Here is a 16793-nt window from a genome sequence, read left to right on the forward strand (position 1 = left end):
TTAACAAGCATCTATCACATATCTAAATTATTATAATATCTATTTTATAAATTATCCCCTAATAGTTTGTTTGTTTGGGGGCTACACACAATGGTGTTGAATATTGTGTGCTTGGGAGACCATATAGAATGCCAGTGATTAATCTTGTTTAAGGCAAAAGAACTACCCACTGTGCCATTTACTCTAGCCCTGAAATGAACATGCCTTTATCAAAGTTTGAGAACTATATTGTCTGTCTACATCTATTAATTATTATACATGGGGTTATATATCATAGAAAACATTAGATTCTGTTTTCTAAATGTTTTTGGTAAAACTGAAGCATAATTGGCACACACACATATAAGTAGAACATCCCATGCAGTCCATAAGTTAAAAGTATAACAAATTCTAGGAATAGTTATTCAGAAATAGTATGTGATCAAAGATGGACTTAGGCTAAACATTTTATTGAGAAGAAATCAAAAGGCTTTGAAACTTGGTGTCATGTTAGTTTTTGTCTTGAGTCAGATGCCAAAAGCTATCCAGGGTTCATTTTTCATGTTATTTCTAGTACAGATAAGAGACACAGTATATTTAAAAATTAAAGTTTTGGATTTGTTGCAGACAGGCAGACAGGAGAGATTCTTGGATTGTGTATTGGAAAAAAATCAGTGTCTCTGATCTAAAGCAGCCCCAAAGCATTATACAATTCTTTGAGATGCAGGAACCCTTCTGAGAAGTCTGGAAACCAACTGAGATGCAGAGATGCAAAGCCCAAAGAAGGCTGAATCCCCTGAGAGGAGAGTTTTCCAGGACAGCAACAAAGGTTATGAAAAGAACTTGAAAAAGGCTATCAATAGTTCCAAGCTCTCTCCTTGACTTTATTCAAGTCCATGTGTGTTGGGAGAGTAAAGTGGGAGGAGGCAACTCTACAACTAATATTCCAAAGGCACATGATCCATGCCCTATCTTGGGGGTTACCCACATCTCAATGTGGGCTGTTTGTACATATTAAGAATTTGCTTCTCTACTTCTCAAAATGATATGCATACTCAAATTGTTCCTCTCTCTTTTGGACCCCTCTTATGTGTAGGTACACTAGTGTCAGTACTTATGTGTGTGTGCATGTGAGGGGTGCATGAATGCATGTGTATATTTGGTTTCAGTAGTGCTCAGTGCTTGTCACTCAAAGACCATTCCAGGTTGGACTTGGCTGCTATGAGATGTCAGGGATCCAAGTTATATTGGTCCTCGAAGCACCCAACCTACTGTACTATACTCTACTGTCTTTCTGATCCCAATGAAGGTATTTTACATCACTATTGTCTCCTTTCTGAAATTTCTGAAAATGTCTGAAATCTCTTTTAGAAAGGATAGGCAATGAACCTGGGAACATGTATAGAAGCAATGTTTCCTATGAAGAGAAATTCCTTGCTCCAATCTAAGGTTAGATTTCTTCGAGAAGTGTTGGGAAGAAGATATTGGGATGAAGTTCCCATACCATAAAGATACACTAAACTCAGGCATAACCCAATGGCTGCTGGGAAATCTAAAAGGAACCAAGCATCCAAACCAGGCAAGTATCATATAGTCCCTATCAATGCTTTACAATTCCTAATGTCCACAGGCCCTTTCCCTGGATGAATAAATTTGCTTGGGCTGGATGTCAGGATATTTTCTCTCTCCACCATATATTGGCTTACTCATTGAAGACAATTGAAGTATTCCATAAGTTACCCAGAAAACCTATGACATATCACTAAGCACTCAGAAGACCTTCTTTAGTCATACACTTTTCCCCCAGCAGAGATTTGCTGCTAAATACAAAGCTTGGTTACAGCACCATAGACTGCAGCCACTCAGGTTTTTGTCCTCAAGCAGTCAAAATTGGAATCAAGAGCAGAGATCAAGCAGCCTTTCAGAAAAGAAGTTATTTAGAGGAGGGAAAGGGAGAAGAATGCAGGAAAGCTCTCAGATTATGAGAAGGGTCTTCTCAAAAGAAAGATTCCAAAGAAAATCAACAATTTTCTATAAAGTTTGCTAAGTTAAAAATTAGACATTTTTCACCTCCACAAGGAGAAGAGCTGGTTGAAGGCACTGATTGGAGCTCCGAGAGAATAATAGGATGTGGCCCATACCATAAGTCACAAGGCTAGATCACACCTGACCTGTTTTCAAGTTCGATGAAAAATTTTATTTTTCATAAGCTGTTTTAATTATGCTTGAGGTATTGATACAAGTATAGAATCACTATGTAATTAGGATACATGTTTCAGTTATTAAAAAAAAGGAGCAAACACTACAATATGACAAAGTTTACAAATGACTTCCACATACAGAATTAACCAACAACTTGAAATGGAGTTGCTCTTTCCTTTATTTTAGAAATGCTAATCAAAAATAGGGACGATAGTGTGTTCCAAATATGTGACAACTTGAAGATAGTAAACAAAAGTAGCCTTAACACTATTACTCACATAACAGACTTCATTGCTTCTATTTAGCAGCTTAGCCATACCAGCCTACTTCCTTTTCCTAGCGTTTAGGTTCAACTTCCTCTAAGAAATAATAATGCAACATAGCTCTTAAATAGTGTCTTCTATTTAACAAATTACAGTTTATAGAAAACTGAACACCTTGTTGATCTAAATATAAGAGCAACCAACTTTTCTTCACATGCAATTTTCTCAGAATAAGTTCCATTGACTGGCAGGATAGGGCTCACACTACAGAACCTTCTCTTCCACATCCAAAAACCCCTCTTTTATTTTCTGAGTCTGCTACCATCACACACATCTGAATTACCCAACTAGCATTCATCCTTCCCACCCCAAAAGTGCAGTGTATGGAAACTTAGAAAATGTCTTTAACAAATATCCCAGCCTTCACTTTTTTAGACACCCTTTAGAACACCAGAGTTCTACATCTCAATATTTTGGGGTATATACAGGAGACAACAGCTCCATATTCTCAAACAAGAAGATAAGGAGACATACTTCTGACCCCTGTTTACCTCAGTTTACCAGCCCTTTCATTGGGTCGAATTCTCAGATTGGAACTAGTTATTGCTTCCATACCTCGTCATGAAACTAGTCTACAAAGGGTGTGAACCTGGTCATACAGTGTCAGCAGCAACTTCACTACTCTGAAAAAAGCAGCCAACTCAGAATCTCTTACCCAGGATGAAGGTATCTCTCAGCATAAAAGGGTCCAGAGTAAGCTCCTGACTCAAGCAAATTGGTCCTTTATACTTACACAGACTGTGAACCTGGCATCTACGTAGAGGGCATTCATAACCTGCATTTTTTAAGCCAGGACTTCTGAGTGGTCAATGACATTACAGTGACCTGGATATTTCACCACCACCCAGGCCTCTCTTTTCTTCAGGTGCCTCTTGTGATGTTGAGTTGGCCTGACCAACTATGGCTCCAGTCGTGTTGGAATTGGGGGACAGTAAACCCCAGATGTAATAAACCCATTTGCTGGGGTGTGTTCAGCCACCACCCTCAAAAGGCATGCCTGTCTCACACTGTTCCGCATCCCTCGGTGGATTCCATAGGTCCTGGACTTGGTGAGCCCTCTCTGGATGCTCCAAAGCCCACAGTGCCATTCACCTGCTCCCTCCTGCTTTGATGAGGCATTTTTGTTAGTTTGTTTTAATTTTTTTAATTTTTTAAATGATGTCTTTTAGCACCATGATTACAAACATGATTGTAGTTGTGTTTCAGTCATATAAAGAACACCCCTCTTTGGCAAGGCAACCCCACCAATGCCCCTCATCTCTATCCTCCCCCATTCCCACCTGTATTCAAGACAGGCATTCTACTTCTCTCACTCATTAACATTGTCATGGTAGTTGTCAGTGTAGTTATTTCTCTAACTGCACTCACCACTCTTTGTGGTGAGCTTCACCTTACCTTCCAGCCTTCATCTCTATTGTTTCTGGGTATTATTACCATAATATCTTTTTTTATTTTTCTTAAATTCCATAGATAAGTGAGACTATTCCATGTCTGTCTCTCACCCTCTGATTATTTCACTTAGCATAATAGCTTCCATGTTGTCCATCCATGTACAGAAACATTTATGACTTCATTTTCCTGATCATACTATTCCATTGCATATATGGACCACAGTTTGAACATGGTGAGTATGTTGTGGGTGTTCTTTAGAATTTATATTTTTTTTCACTTTCTAAGTTTAATATCTTAAAACTGAAACCTCATATTTCTTGATATTTTTCCTAATGATATCTTTATTGAAGCACAATGGTTACAAACCATTCACTCAGCATAATAATTTCCATTTAGTGGAGTAGCTCAAAGGAGCAGGCCAAGGTTCTGCCATCTACCTGAGACCTGGAGGAGAAGCAGGAGATGAAGGAGGAGGAGATGGATGGATCCAGGACCTGGAGGAGGAGAAAGAGGTGGACCCTGCATCCAAGGAGAACTTTAGAAGTTAAATCAGTCCACAGATGATATCAACATATGGGAGACTGAACTTGAGGAGACACAGAAGATTTATTTCTCTGTGTTGGTGGGGTCTACATTGAAACTAGAAGATCTGGTGAAGAAGATTGGCAAGGCTATGGAAGACTCAAAGCCCTCCTGGAGGGCACCGTGGCAGGGGGGTGGGGGGCGAGGCAGGCCCAGCTGGAAGCACAGAAAGCTACTTGCAGAGGGTCACCGAGAGCAGCTCTGGGCTGCCCAGGAGACCATCTCGCTGGCTGAGTAGAAGCTGCTGGAAGATGAAAAATGACAGTTTGACTCAGCCTGGCAGGAGATGCTAAAGCACGCAGCCTAGAGAGCCATGGAAGCTGAGCAGACCAAGACCAAGCCAATGAGCTGGTGTATATGAAGACGACAGCCAGGTACAACGCAGCCATGGGTCATATGCTACAGAAGAAACTCAAGCTCGCTATCAACAAGTCCCAGCCTTATTTTGAACTCAAGGCAAAGTGCTCTGTAAAATTGGAGCACATGATGAAGACAAACTGTAGGCCAAACTGGCTCTGGAGAATGGCAAGTACAAGACAGCCCTGAAAAGAACCTGGAGATGATCTCAGAAGAGATCCACGAATGTCAGTGATCCAGTTCCATGGGGCTGAGGGCAGCTTGTCTGTGAAGGGTCCATGGCTGCGCAACCCTGAACTGCATGCAGTTTCTGTGACTTAAAAGACTTTTGAGGATGACAACCGTACCAACTTCGTGTCTGAAGATGACTCCGAAACCCAGTCAGTGACCAGTTTTAGTTTAGGACTGAAGAGACCCTCAGAGCAGTTCCCTGTGACCCTAAGGTCAGGCAGCCTGGACCGGCCCAGCCCTGTGTCCCTGTTGGAGTTTGAAGTGATGTTCCCAGTGTTGGGGGCTTGCAGAGAATGCAGTGGGGCCTCCTCTCTGAAATATGAGGTTGGACTAGGAAACAGGGCAGAACGTCCTGAAAATTACAGGAATGCCAAAGCCAACAACAGTCAGGGGCCCAGCAACAGTAGTGACAGTGGCAAGAGTGAAGGAAGCATGTCCTCTAAGGGGCAGGCTCTGGAGAAGAGGAGGAAGCAACTTTCTCTCTAGTGCCCAAGGGAACAGAAGGCATCTTGGCTAAAAGAAACATAATGCAGAGTGCCTGAGACTCTGTCATAAGTGCTTATAGCTGTTTATACCCAAAATTGTATAGAGATCATTGTGACAATGAATCATTGAATGTGTGCCAAATCATATACATTGGCTTTCAACTGCACTAATGGAGTTTCAGTGACCCTGGGGTGCCAAAGATATTTTTTCTGGGTAAGAACTTCTGGGCTGGTTGCTTTATTCAGAGTAGTAGATGATGGAAAAAAGTTCAACCATGTTGGCAAGTCTGGAAGCACTTGGCAAAGCTAAAGTCAGGAGTAATTCATTGCCCCTGGTGACTAAACTTAATTCAAGCTTCAGAGTGCAAAGCACAGTCCTTTTAAATCATGGGATGCATCCTCCCAAAGCAGATATGCAGAAGTAGGTAAGTGGGTTGACAATATTGGGGAATGTAGTTTTGGTGACATGGTCAGTAAGTGGCTAGCTCTCAGTAAAACTTCAACAGATGGTTATTTTCAGGAGGCCTCCTTCTCTGGACCTTATAAATTAAGGGAATTCCTGTTACCTCAGAATGTGCCACACAACATCCCTCTCTGGACCATATTAGTTAGAGGACTTTCTGCTAGAAAACTAGCAAATCGGGGTCAGAGTGATCGCACAGTGGTAGGACATTTACTTTGCATGTGGCAGATCCAGGACAGACCTTTATTAGATCCCCGGTGTTCAATATCTGAACACATAGCCAGGATTAACCTCTGACCTTCATAGGATTTGGCCTAAAAAGCAAAAAACTAACAAACAAACAAACAAAAAACCCCTAGCAAATCATGACAAGAGCTATTAATCTCTGTATCAATAAATCAAGCAATCATTGGTAAAACCAACATTCTAGGTTAGCATTCAGGTTTAGTTAAGATTAGGTAAATGTGCATGTGTGGTCTTTTTATTTAAATTCCATGATCACAAAATTCTTCATGATTAATTTTCACTCTTACAGTGTGCACCATCCTCCACCCATAAACATTTCCCACCAACAATTTCCGGTTTCCCTCCCAATTTCTCCTGCCTGCTTTGGGGCAGACATTTAATACTTTCTCTATATATAGATGTGTCCCTCTCTCTCTCTTTCTCTCTCTCTATGTAAATATAACTATCTATCTACCTATCTATCTATCTACCTACCTATCTATATCTTCACTTATTTTTCTCTTTAGACACCGTGGTTTTCACCATTGTTAATATTAATTATTAACTGTGCATATCATGTTATCTTCTCCTAAAACCCAGTTATTGTCCAGAGTAATCAGTTTCAATATATATATTTTTTGTTTTGTTTTGCTTGTTTATTTTGGCCCACACCCAGTGACACTTAGGGGTTACTCCTGGCTATGCGCTCAGGAATCGCTCCTTGATTGGGAGACCTTATGACATGCCAGGGATCGAACTGAGGTTCGTTCTGGGTCAGCTTTGTCCAAGGCAAACACTCTACCATGGTATTATCACTCCAGCCTCAAGTTCCAATATATCTATATCTATATCTATATCTATATCTATATCTATATCTATATCTATATCTATATCTATAACTATATCTATATCTATATCTATATCTATGTATATGTGTGTGTGTGTGTGTGTGTGTGTGTGTGTGTGTGTGTGTGTGTGTGTAGCAGTTCCTTTTCTGCCCTAACTTCACTGCTTTACTAGTTTTGGCAAGCTTCTTACTATGGACTGGACCTACTATGGGCCAAGGTATAATAGACACATCAGCACATACCCCATTTCTGCCAGATGCAAGCTAGATAACCCTGCTGCAGGCTGTGGATGGGCAAGACACTGGCAGCCTCTGCAGAAACTTGTCAGACCTTGCCCAGGATTGCTCAACAATAAAGACCCCAGTTGGTCAGATCTTTTTCTTTCTCTGACTCTACTATCTCATTACCTTTTCCTTTTATACTTTTGTAATAAAGGTCAGATGAATAACTTAGGTATTATGCTCCATGAACACTGATTATTAGACTGAAGGCAAGATACTAAAATAATTATCTTCTGATGTCTGGTTCTCTAGAATATCCTGTAGGTCATAGGTCTTTGGACCCCACCTAGCTCATCTTGGTGATATTCTAAACCTATGATTCCTTTTCTGTTTGGTAATAATATCCCTACTCTGGTCCTCCCTGTTCTCTTTATCCCCAACAAAGAAACTATCTATTTTGGTATTTGAAAAACACAATTTTGGCAATTTTAACTATCATGTATTGACTGATATTCAGAATAGGATGTTGATATAAGCAAAGAGCTTGTTTTTCTAGGTTTTGTCTCACTGTGTAGACTAAAAGATATTAGCTTATCTCAGCAAGTATCTGTACTATTCTAAGGTATGATAGTTGGGGAGTTGAATATGATTTGAACTTAATCATGTTTGGAAGGCTTCTGCAATTGAGAAACCGACAGATCCATCAGCTCTGACCCTTAAAAATGGCCTTTAAGTAAATTGCACAGAGAAATTGAATTCCAGTGCTTATACTTGGGGAGTTTTTCAAAAATCATCATTATGTCTGTTTTGAAGCGGAGATCAAAGTAGTCTTAAGAAAGAAAGTTTGGGATCAAAAACATGACAACTGGATGAAGCCAAATTTGTTGAGGAGACAAGTTGTCTTTGGAGAAACTAAAGTGGCAGAATGAAAAGGAACTCACAAAATTCAGTCGCTTAAATAAAAATTCATTGACTTAAAAGAATCCTGAAATTATGAATACAAATGGAACTATATTTTCTTGAAAATTGCTATTAATATTTTCTTCATATATGTGGCAATTTTTTCAGCGATAACACATCATATTTTTCTTTTTATTCTAATATTATTTTAATAATTTTTATTTTAACCAAAGTGGATTACAAGTCATTCACAGTAGTATTTCAGCTACATAGTGACATTGAATCAGGGGCATTCCCACTATCAATGTTGTCCTCCCTCCAACCCTGTTTTCAGCATTTATCTCATATTGTCCTTCCTTTGCCCCCCGTGCTGCTAGTATAACTGGTCCCTTCTGTGTCTAGCCTGTTGTAGATTGGGTATCTTTTCTGTTGTAGTTGGCTTTGGATTTGGTGTTCAAGTTTGATCATTTTTTATTTCTACTCAATTTTCATACAACGGTTTGGTCTTGGTGCCCTCCATTATTTCCTCCTCAATTTGTGATGTAGAACAAGATGATTCAAGTTAGTGTTTCTGTTTGAAGGTAAGAAAAAAGAAAAGACAAGAAAGAAAGTGGGGCAAAAATTCAAACAAGTAAAAAATGGGAGGAGTCCTTCTAGAAATTATAAATCTCAGTTTAAGAAAAGAAAGGGAAAAGGAAGGAAAACATAAAGATGATACAAGAAAAATCAACCCCCCCCAAAAAAACGAAAACAAACAAAAAACCTGAAAAGCACCACAGCAATACTGACAATAACCGAACTCTAACTACAGCATTTGCCTTGCATTTTGCTGGCTGGGATTAGATCTCTGACACTCCCTTCCGTTTCTGGAGACTTCCAGAGTAATTTCTGAGCACAGAATCAAAGTGCTACCGAGTGCACCCCTAAAACAAACAAACAAACAAAAAATGGAATTGTTAATGAATATATACATATAGTCGTGTGAGCATAAAAAAAGAGAAAAGAATTCTTTCTAATTTATGCACAAGGAAATAATAAAAATAAATATTTTCAAACGATATCATTATTGATTCATTTATCATTTAGTTTGTTTTTATTTTCTTTGTTTGCTTTATTTTATTTATGTACTCTTTTCATTGTTTTATTACATTTTAAATTTTAGAGACATGTAAGTTTAGTTTTGAAACTTTATATAGATCTTGGAACAGAGGCAGCTATGTAATCAAAACTTTTCTTGCTTGAATGGAATGATTATTTGTATCCTCAAATTGTTGAAATAGTTAAGGTTGATGAAGACTTAAACATTCTAAAAGATGCCTTTAGGTTTAAAAAAAAGTCTCTAGATACATTTGGGCTTATTTAAAATATATATTTTTATCTATAATATAAAAACTTTCAATTCTGACAAAAAGATTTTCCAAATTTGTAGATATTCGTCTTCTTAAAAACAGTTTTATTTTAAATAGGCTACTTTCTACTATGTATTTATTTCTTAACATAATATAACCAATATTCACCCTTTAATTCTAAGCAAAAATGAACTTTTCTTATAATCTATGACTATTTAAACTTTCTCTGAAAAAATGTTTAAGACAAATGTTGTCTTCTTTGTCATCTATTTAATTTAAACCTTTATATAACATTTACATATCTTTGGATCCAACATTCTCTTAATATATTTATAGGCATTTGCTTATTCCCAACAACAAAATATTACTTCATTGTATGCATCAATGCCACACTGAAAAGAGACAATTGTGATCTTAAAGTTAAAATCCAAGATTCTGTTGATAATTATAAATTTACCATATATCTGTGATATATATCACCAAATTGTGATTTAGGAATATTAAGTCATGGTTCAATAGTGCTGAATGAGTTTAGTAATAATCTATTAAATATGATTTTTTTTAATTTAAAAAGAATCATTGTTCTAACAGACCCTTATTAGGAAGTTAGTATTCTTGATTACTTTTCTACACATTTTATCTATATTGTTAAACTTCAAATACACTATGATATAGGAAATATTTTGTTTATGAAAGAATGTGATCTTCCCGTTGCCACTCATTACTGGTACGTGTACACATTTCCAAAGCAGATCATTGGATTCTAAGATGCATGAGTTTTCTACATAGTGAAAAGAGGCCTGAAAGAACAGTGACTAGGGAGATAATTGCTCATGATGTCTGCGGTTTAAAATGGTTTTAAGTATCCCACCATCAAGAAACCCTTTGTTACCTTTACATCTACTAAAGGGATATAGAATTATAACCTTCACTTTTCTTTTTTAAATAATTGCTCAGCAAGGGGAAAATCTTTTAAAGAAGTCATGAGGAGGAAATGAACTAGCTCAAAATCTCTCATCAGCTTCACAGAGAAGGCGAAATCCTTTTAAAAAGCGTTTTGCTATAAGCAGTTCCATTATTAGCTTCTATCCCTTCCCAGCATGTCGTATGCAACATAACAAATTCCTGTTGGCTGTATAACTTTGTGAAAAACAATAAATAACATTGTTCAAAAGGAGAAAGACCAATTATTTTCACGTCTTAACTGTTCTAACTAGACATAAGCTGATGACATGTTTGTTAAATGTAAGAATAATTTGGAATGATAATATTTTTCTTTCTAAAAGTTCTGTTTTAGAATTTTAGACTTAAAAAAACAATTAAAATGGTCATTTTTTTATAATGTCCAGGTGAATTAACTCAGACTCATATAAATGAAGTGTCTTATATAAGGTCATAAAATTGTTATTGGCAATCTGAGGAAAGAATAGAGTTGTGGGGAATATATTCTCATATACAATATTTCTTGGCAGTTAGTTCTCAGGGTGTAATGTATTTGGGGCATAAAAAAAAACACCAAGAAATGGAATTTAAAGAAGTTACTCTTGTCTCTACCTAAGGCTATCAGGGCACACCTGGTGGATAGTGAAACTAAGGCCTACAAAGGAGACTCACACCTACCTTTGGTTGGTCCAGGCACATGGTATCCACATGTACATGTCGGCCCATCTATCCCCCTTGAGATTTGGACTTGCCTACATTCTTACTGGATTGTGTACCACAGCTTTCTCAACCTTTGGAACAACCTAAATTTCTTGAGTATGTGTTACTCTCTCCCTTTCTTATCCACTCCTTTCGCTGCTTAGTCTATTTTACTTCACTGCTAGATTCTCTTGAAATTCTTTTTTGTGAGGAAAGGTGATGGATTTGAAAGGCTTAGACAAGATCTAGGATTCATTTTTCTCTGCTGCATAAAGCAATTCCTCTTTCCAGCCTGAGCGCACAGCTTTAGAGAAATTGCATGTGAGGGATCAACTTCCACAGGACACAAACCAAATGGATTTCATGTGTGGCTTGCCAGTGGGGCTGGCAAAACTTGAGGTCCATGCACTTCAGGGCTCACTGCAAATTTGATCTGTCCTAGATCTGTCAATCATTCTTGGGTGGTAGAGGTGGAGAGAAAGAAAAAGCACCAGATTCCCTTCTCGGGTTCAACCGTTCTACTCCCCTCTTCATTCAAATGTCTCAGGGGTCTCCACTGGCATCAATAATTTCTCCTGTACTGTAGAATATATTTTTGTTGTAATGATAATTTCTTTCACTTTGCAAAGTGTTTTAATTCTCTTTCTTACAATGGCTCTATTTTTACTATTGTTTCCTATACTACTGGAACCAGTCTTGAAAAATTAATATAGCTAAGATCATGGATATTTGTATAATTTCTTTACTGCCTTGTGTGGTTTGAGGTTTTAATATCCAACTCAGTACGTATTTTGAGTTAATCTTTGTGCAGAGAGGAAGGAAGTTGTTGACTTTTATTCTTTCACTGTTCTGCTTTCCTAATGTCATTTATTGAAAAAAACTTATCTGTAGCCCTTGGCAACAGTAGGTTAATAAAGTCACACATGGGCTGGAGTACAGGAGGAGAGGCACTTGTCTTAGATGTAGCCAACTAAGTTTCTGTACCTGGTACCCCATTTGGTCCCCTGAGCCTCGTTAGGAGTGATCCATGAGCACAGAGCCAGCTTAAAATACTATAAGCCCTGACAACAGCAGGTGTGAAATAAAAATAAATAAATGAATAAACAGACAAATAAATAAAGTTACATCTTCCCAGTAATAGCTGTACTGTAGATGGTGACCAAGGAACTGAGATTTCTTGTGTTCTGAAACCACTTAATAATCACTTAAGAAATATCTGAAGAGCTCATGTCCATCCAGGTTGGGACCCCAAACTCAACTAGTGACAAAGCAAACCTGCCCATCATTGACTAGGTCAGGTTAAGATGGGGGAATAACTGGCAGGATCAGATCTGTGGCCTCCTTTAGTCACAATGAGACATGGCCTGGCAGGTTCTGGTATGTTTGCCTCTAAAACTAAGGACTCTTGATAATTGGCTCTAGGCCCTTAATTAACAAGATATTTTGCTAAGGATAGAAGGATATCTCCCCTGGGGTTACAAATAGCTGTAAGCATTTAATTAGCATTGCTTTACTGACATAACTTTTAAAATCATATCAAGAAAGACGTCCTATTTCTGTTATCGTTTCTGATGGGAAATTCTTTATTTCTGCAGTTTCTCTTCGTCAAATGTTTTTTCTAGTGATTCCTTATTAGAATCATTTATGTTTTTGTAGTTGTTTTGTTTGGGGTCACACCAGGTGATGCTCAGAGGTTCTTCCTGGCTATGCGCTCAGAAATTTTTCCTGGCTTAGGGGGCCATATGGGATACTGGCGATCAAACCAAGGTCCATCCTGGGTCAGCCATATGCAAGGCAAATGCTATGGCCCCTCAGAATCTATTATTATGAGCAGTTGCTACTTTAAATATATAAATACTTATAGATATGTGCATTTGTAATTGTATATATAAAAAGTGTAACATCATATATTATAAATAATATAAATTAGGTATATATACTACAAGTATTCCACAAAAGACAAATATATATTTGTAACATACACTGTGCTATATTTTATATTTCTATATGAACACATAAAACTAACAACACAGTGTCTTATCAGTGATATATACGCATCCACATTGTCCTAATAGATGACTCTTTTATCTGAATTAGTCGGGATTATGAACTAAAACAAGTAAAGAATATTAAAATAAACTTTCTTGTTTGTTTCTAGCAATATAGACAATAAATCCCTTCACAATAAGAATAGCATCTTTAGAAGGGGCATTTAGATTAATCTGAATGGAATGACCATCACAATAATGAGTGTGGCTTGTCAGAACTATCTTCAACTCTATTTCCTGCTGTGACAAACAACAAACCCTATACTTAGTACCTGCTTGCATTGTTGAGATGAAATTTGTCATGTCACTTCCTCTCTAGCCCCTGATTGTGTTTGAGGTGTGGAAAGGCTGGACAGTATTCAGAGAATTGCAGTTATCTGCTATTCACTGCTATCAAAACCCACAAAATTACTATTTTTCTTTTTTTACAATCATCCACTCCCAATAGCTCTTCCCAGACCCTTCAATGACTAGTTAGATGTTTGGTAATTTTCCTTGAACCCAAACATTCACTTTTTTCACAGCTAGACTTCTTTTTTTCATTGTTATGAAGAATGTTCTTACAAAGGTCTTTTTAATGTGTTTTTATAGAGGTTATTTTGTGGCTTTGTTAGTCCTTCCTCTTGCTTTCTTGATCTAAATTACCCCAACAAACTTAAGATGGGATATTTTGCTTCAATTTTTTTAGCTTATATTTTACCTCCTGGTCTCAACTTGCAACATATTTAGTTTTTATGATACTGTAAACTTACCTAAACTTTGCAGAAATAAAGTACTTTTGTCTAATGACTAAAAAAATGATTAGGAAAAGGTTTTATATTTTAAATTATATTCTGTACAAGAGTTTTAATAAAATTCCATTTTTAATGAAAACCAATCTATATGCTTTTCTATAAGCATCTATAGATTTTTCTATATAAGCAAAACCAGTGAAATTAATTTGTTCTATTATTTGTTTGATATTAAATTTATATTTATGGTATCTTGTAATCATTAGATAATTTTGTCTCTATAGCAAAATAATCTTTAAGGAGAAAGAATAAACATTGAGAAAAATAAGGTCATGAAAAATATAATATTTTCTTTACATTTTTCAATGATGTCAAAAATTTAACCACAATTTATCACCTATAAAGAGGCACAAACAAACAAAAAACTCAGCTGACAAAGCTGTAACAACAGAGTAGTAAAAGAAGGATTTTATTGGTAAGAAAACAAGTTGGCAGGTAGCTATGCTTACCAATTCACCATCAATGCTGCCAACAAAGCAATGTGGGAAAGATTTTTAAACAGCTTAGACTATTATAGAACTAGGTTCAAAGAGAAACCCATGGTTATTTCCCTGGTGCTGTTGTAAATAATAGTCAAATGCCTATTAAACAGTTTTTAAAGAAAGCCCAAATACATGTAAAATTGGTAAGGTGACCATGCATAATTAAGAAATATGCAGCAAATATAGAGATTTACATCACAAAAAAACAGTAACTAAATACATTTAAATATATATTTCTAGCTTGACTATAAGGAAAATGATGCATGTAGCTTAACAAAAAGGACTAAATTTCAATCTCCATAGATGAGTGTTGTCCTAACAAAAATCTATGTCCTGAATCAGTACAAATTAATTTGTAAGGATTTTTTTCATACAATCAAAGCCAAAATAATATGATAGGATGACTTTTCTTAAAGTGGAAAAGTTTATTTTCATCTATATTTGTTGCCTTTATTCCAGATATTCCTTCTAAGTTATTTAAGAGAAGAGAAAGGGTATCATATTGAAAAAAGTTTTCATTAGTCTAGTACGGTAAAGGTATCTGTTTCTAAGGTAAAAATTATTTCCACAGTAAGAAATGTATATTTAAGAGTTAACAAACATTACACTAAAATACATTATGTTATGTAGAAAAATTATAATATGAATTAAGTCCAAAAGAATTAAGTGTAAATACTAGCATTAGAATATATTTTTGGGGGTCAGATCTATAATACAGCAGGCAGGGCTCTTGTTTAAAAATGGTCAATCCTGGCTCAATCCCAGGCATCCCTTCTGGCTACAAAGACTTGTTAGAGCAAGGAGTTAGTTCTAAGTACTGCTGGGTATAAAGAAAAAACACCTATCTATCTATCTATCTATCTATCTATCTATCTATCTATCTATCTATCTATCTATCTATCTATCTATCTATCATCTATCTATCTATCTATCTATCATCTATCTATCTATCATCTATCTATCTACCTACCTATCATCTATCTAGATTTTTATCTATCTGCCTATCATCTATCTAGATTTTACCTATCATCTATCTACCTATCATCTATCTAGATTTTATCTATCTATCTATCTATCTATCTATCTATCTATCTATCTATCTATCTATCTATCTATCTATCTATCTATCTATCTATCTATCTATCTATCATCTATCTATCATTTATCTATCTATCATATATTTATCTACCTATCTATCTACCTACCTAGATTTTATCTATCTACCTACCTATCATCTATCTAGATTTTATCTATCTATCAATCTATCTATTAAATATCAATCTATACATCCATCCATCTACCTTCCTATCTATCAATCATCTATCTACCATCTATCTATCTATCTATCTATCTATCTATTTTTTTAAATAGAAATTTAAGAAAGAGAAATACAGAGGGACAACTTTGGAAATTTGTGCATTCATGGTTCTCAGTGAATATATATATATATACATATATATGTATATATGTATATCTATATATTCCTACCCCACTCTAATAGCCTTCTTATTTCTTTCCTATGAAAGTCTGCCATTGGTCATAACAAAATTATTTATGATTATTTTTCAGCCTTTTTGAATTCTACCACTCACAAAATTCACTTATTTACATGGCCTTCTGCTATTTATGACCTCAACTTATAGTGTGAATAAGAATATATTTCTGCCATTTTCTTTTCTTTTTTATTGAAGTAACATTGGTTTAGAAATCCACACATACCTTCAAAACAGTGTTAGTTAACCACTGCCACTACTTGAAATAACAGTTTCTCTCACCCTACATATTGGATCCTCTCAATACTTTCAACTCTCCCTGACTCATGGTTTGGTAAACTAAGTTCTTTTCTTAGCATTCATTTGACATTGCATGTTTCCTTTTTTTGTTTCTTTATGTAGCATTTTAAAATCTACACAGATGTTGTAGCAAAGGACAAGATTTAATATTTTCTATTGTAATTTTAAGTGATCAGTATTATATTTTCTTCATACATTCATTTTTGGAAACTTTAATTTTTTTCAAGATCTTGGTCATTATAAACAGTTCTGAAAATAAACAGAATATTGACTGTTTCTTTTCAAATCAGTGCTTTTGTGTTTTCTAGATCAATAAAGTGGTTTGGAATTCCTATATCAAATGGAAATTCTTTTTATAATTTTTAAAGATAGAATAGAGAGAGAATAGTCCAATTTATCCCAACCAACAGTGAATGAGAGCTCCTTTTCTTATCTTCCTGTGGGGCCTTGGTTTCTGACAAGAAGGGACACCATTTTTTTT

At 36.0% G+C, this 16793-nt stretch overlaps 1 pseudogene; it reads left to right on the forward strand.

Annotated features, from left to right (window-relative positions):
* Positions 1–1362: 1362 nt before the first annotated feature.
* LOC126022193 (SH3 domain-binding protein 5-like) lies at positions 1363–5608 on the forward strand (annotated as a pseudogene).
* The last annotated feature ends 11185 nt before the right edge of the window (positions 5609–16793 follow it).

This window comes from Suncus etruscus, chromosome 11, assembly GCF_024139225.1.
Source record: "Suncus etruscus isolate mSunEtr1 chromosome 11, mSunEtr1.pri.cur, whole genome shotgun sequence".
Lineage (NCBI taxonomy): Eukaryota > Metazoa > Chordata > Mammalia > Eulipotyphla > Soricidae > Suncus > Suncus etruscus.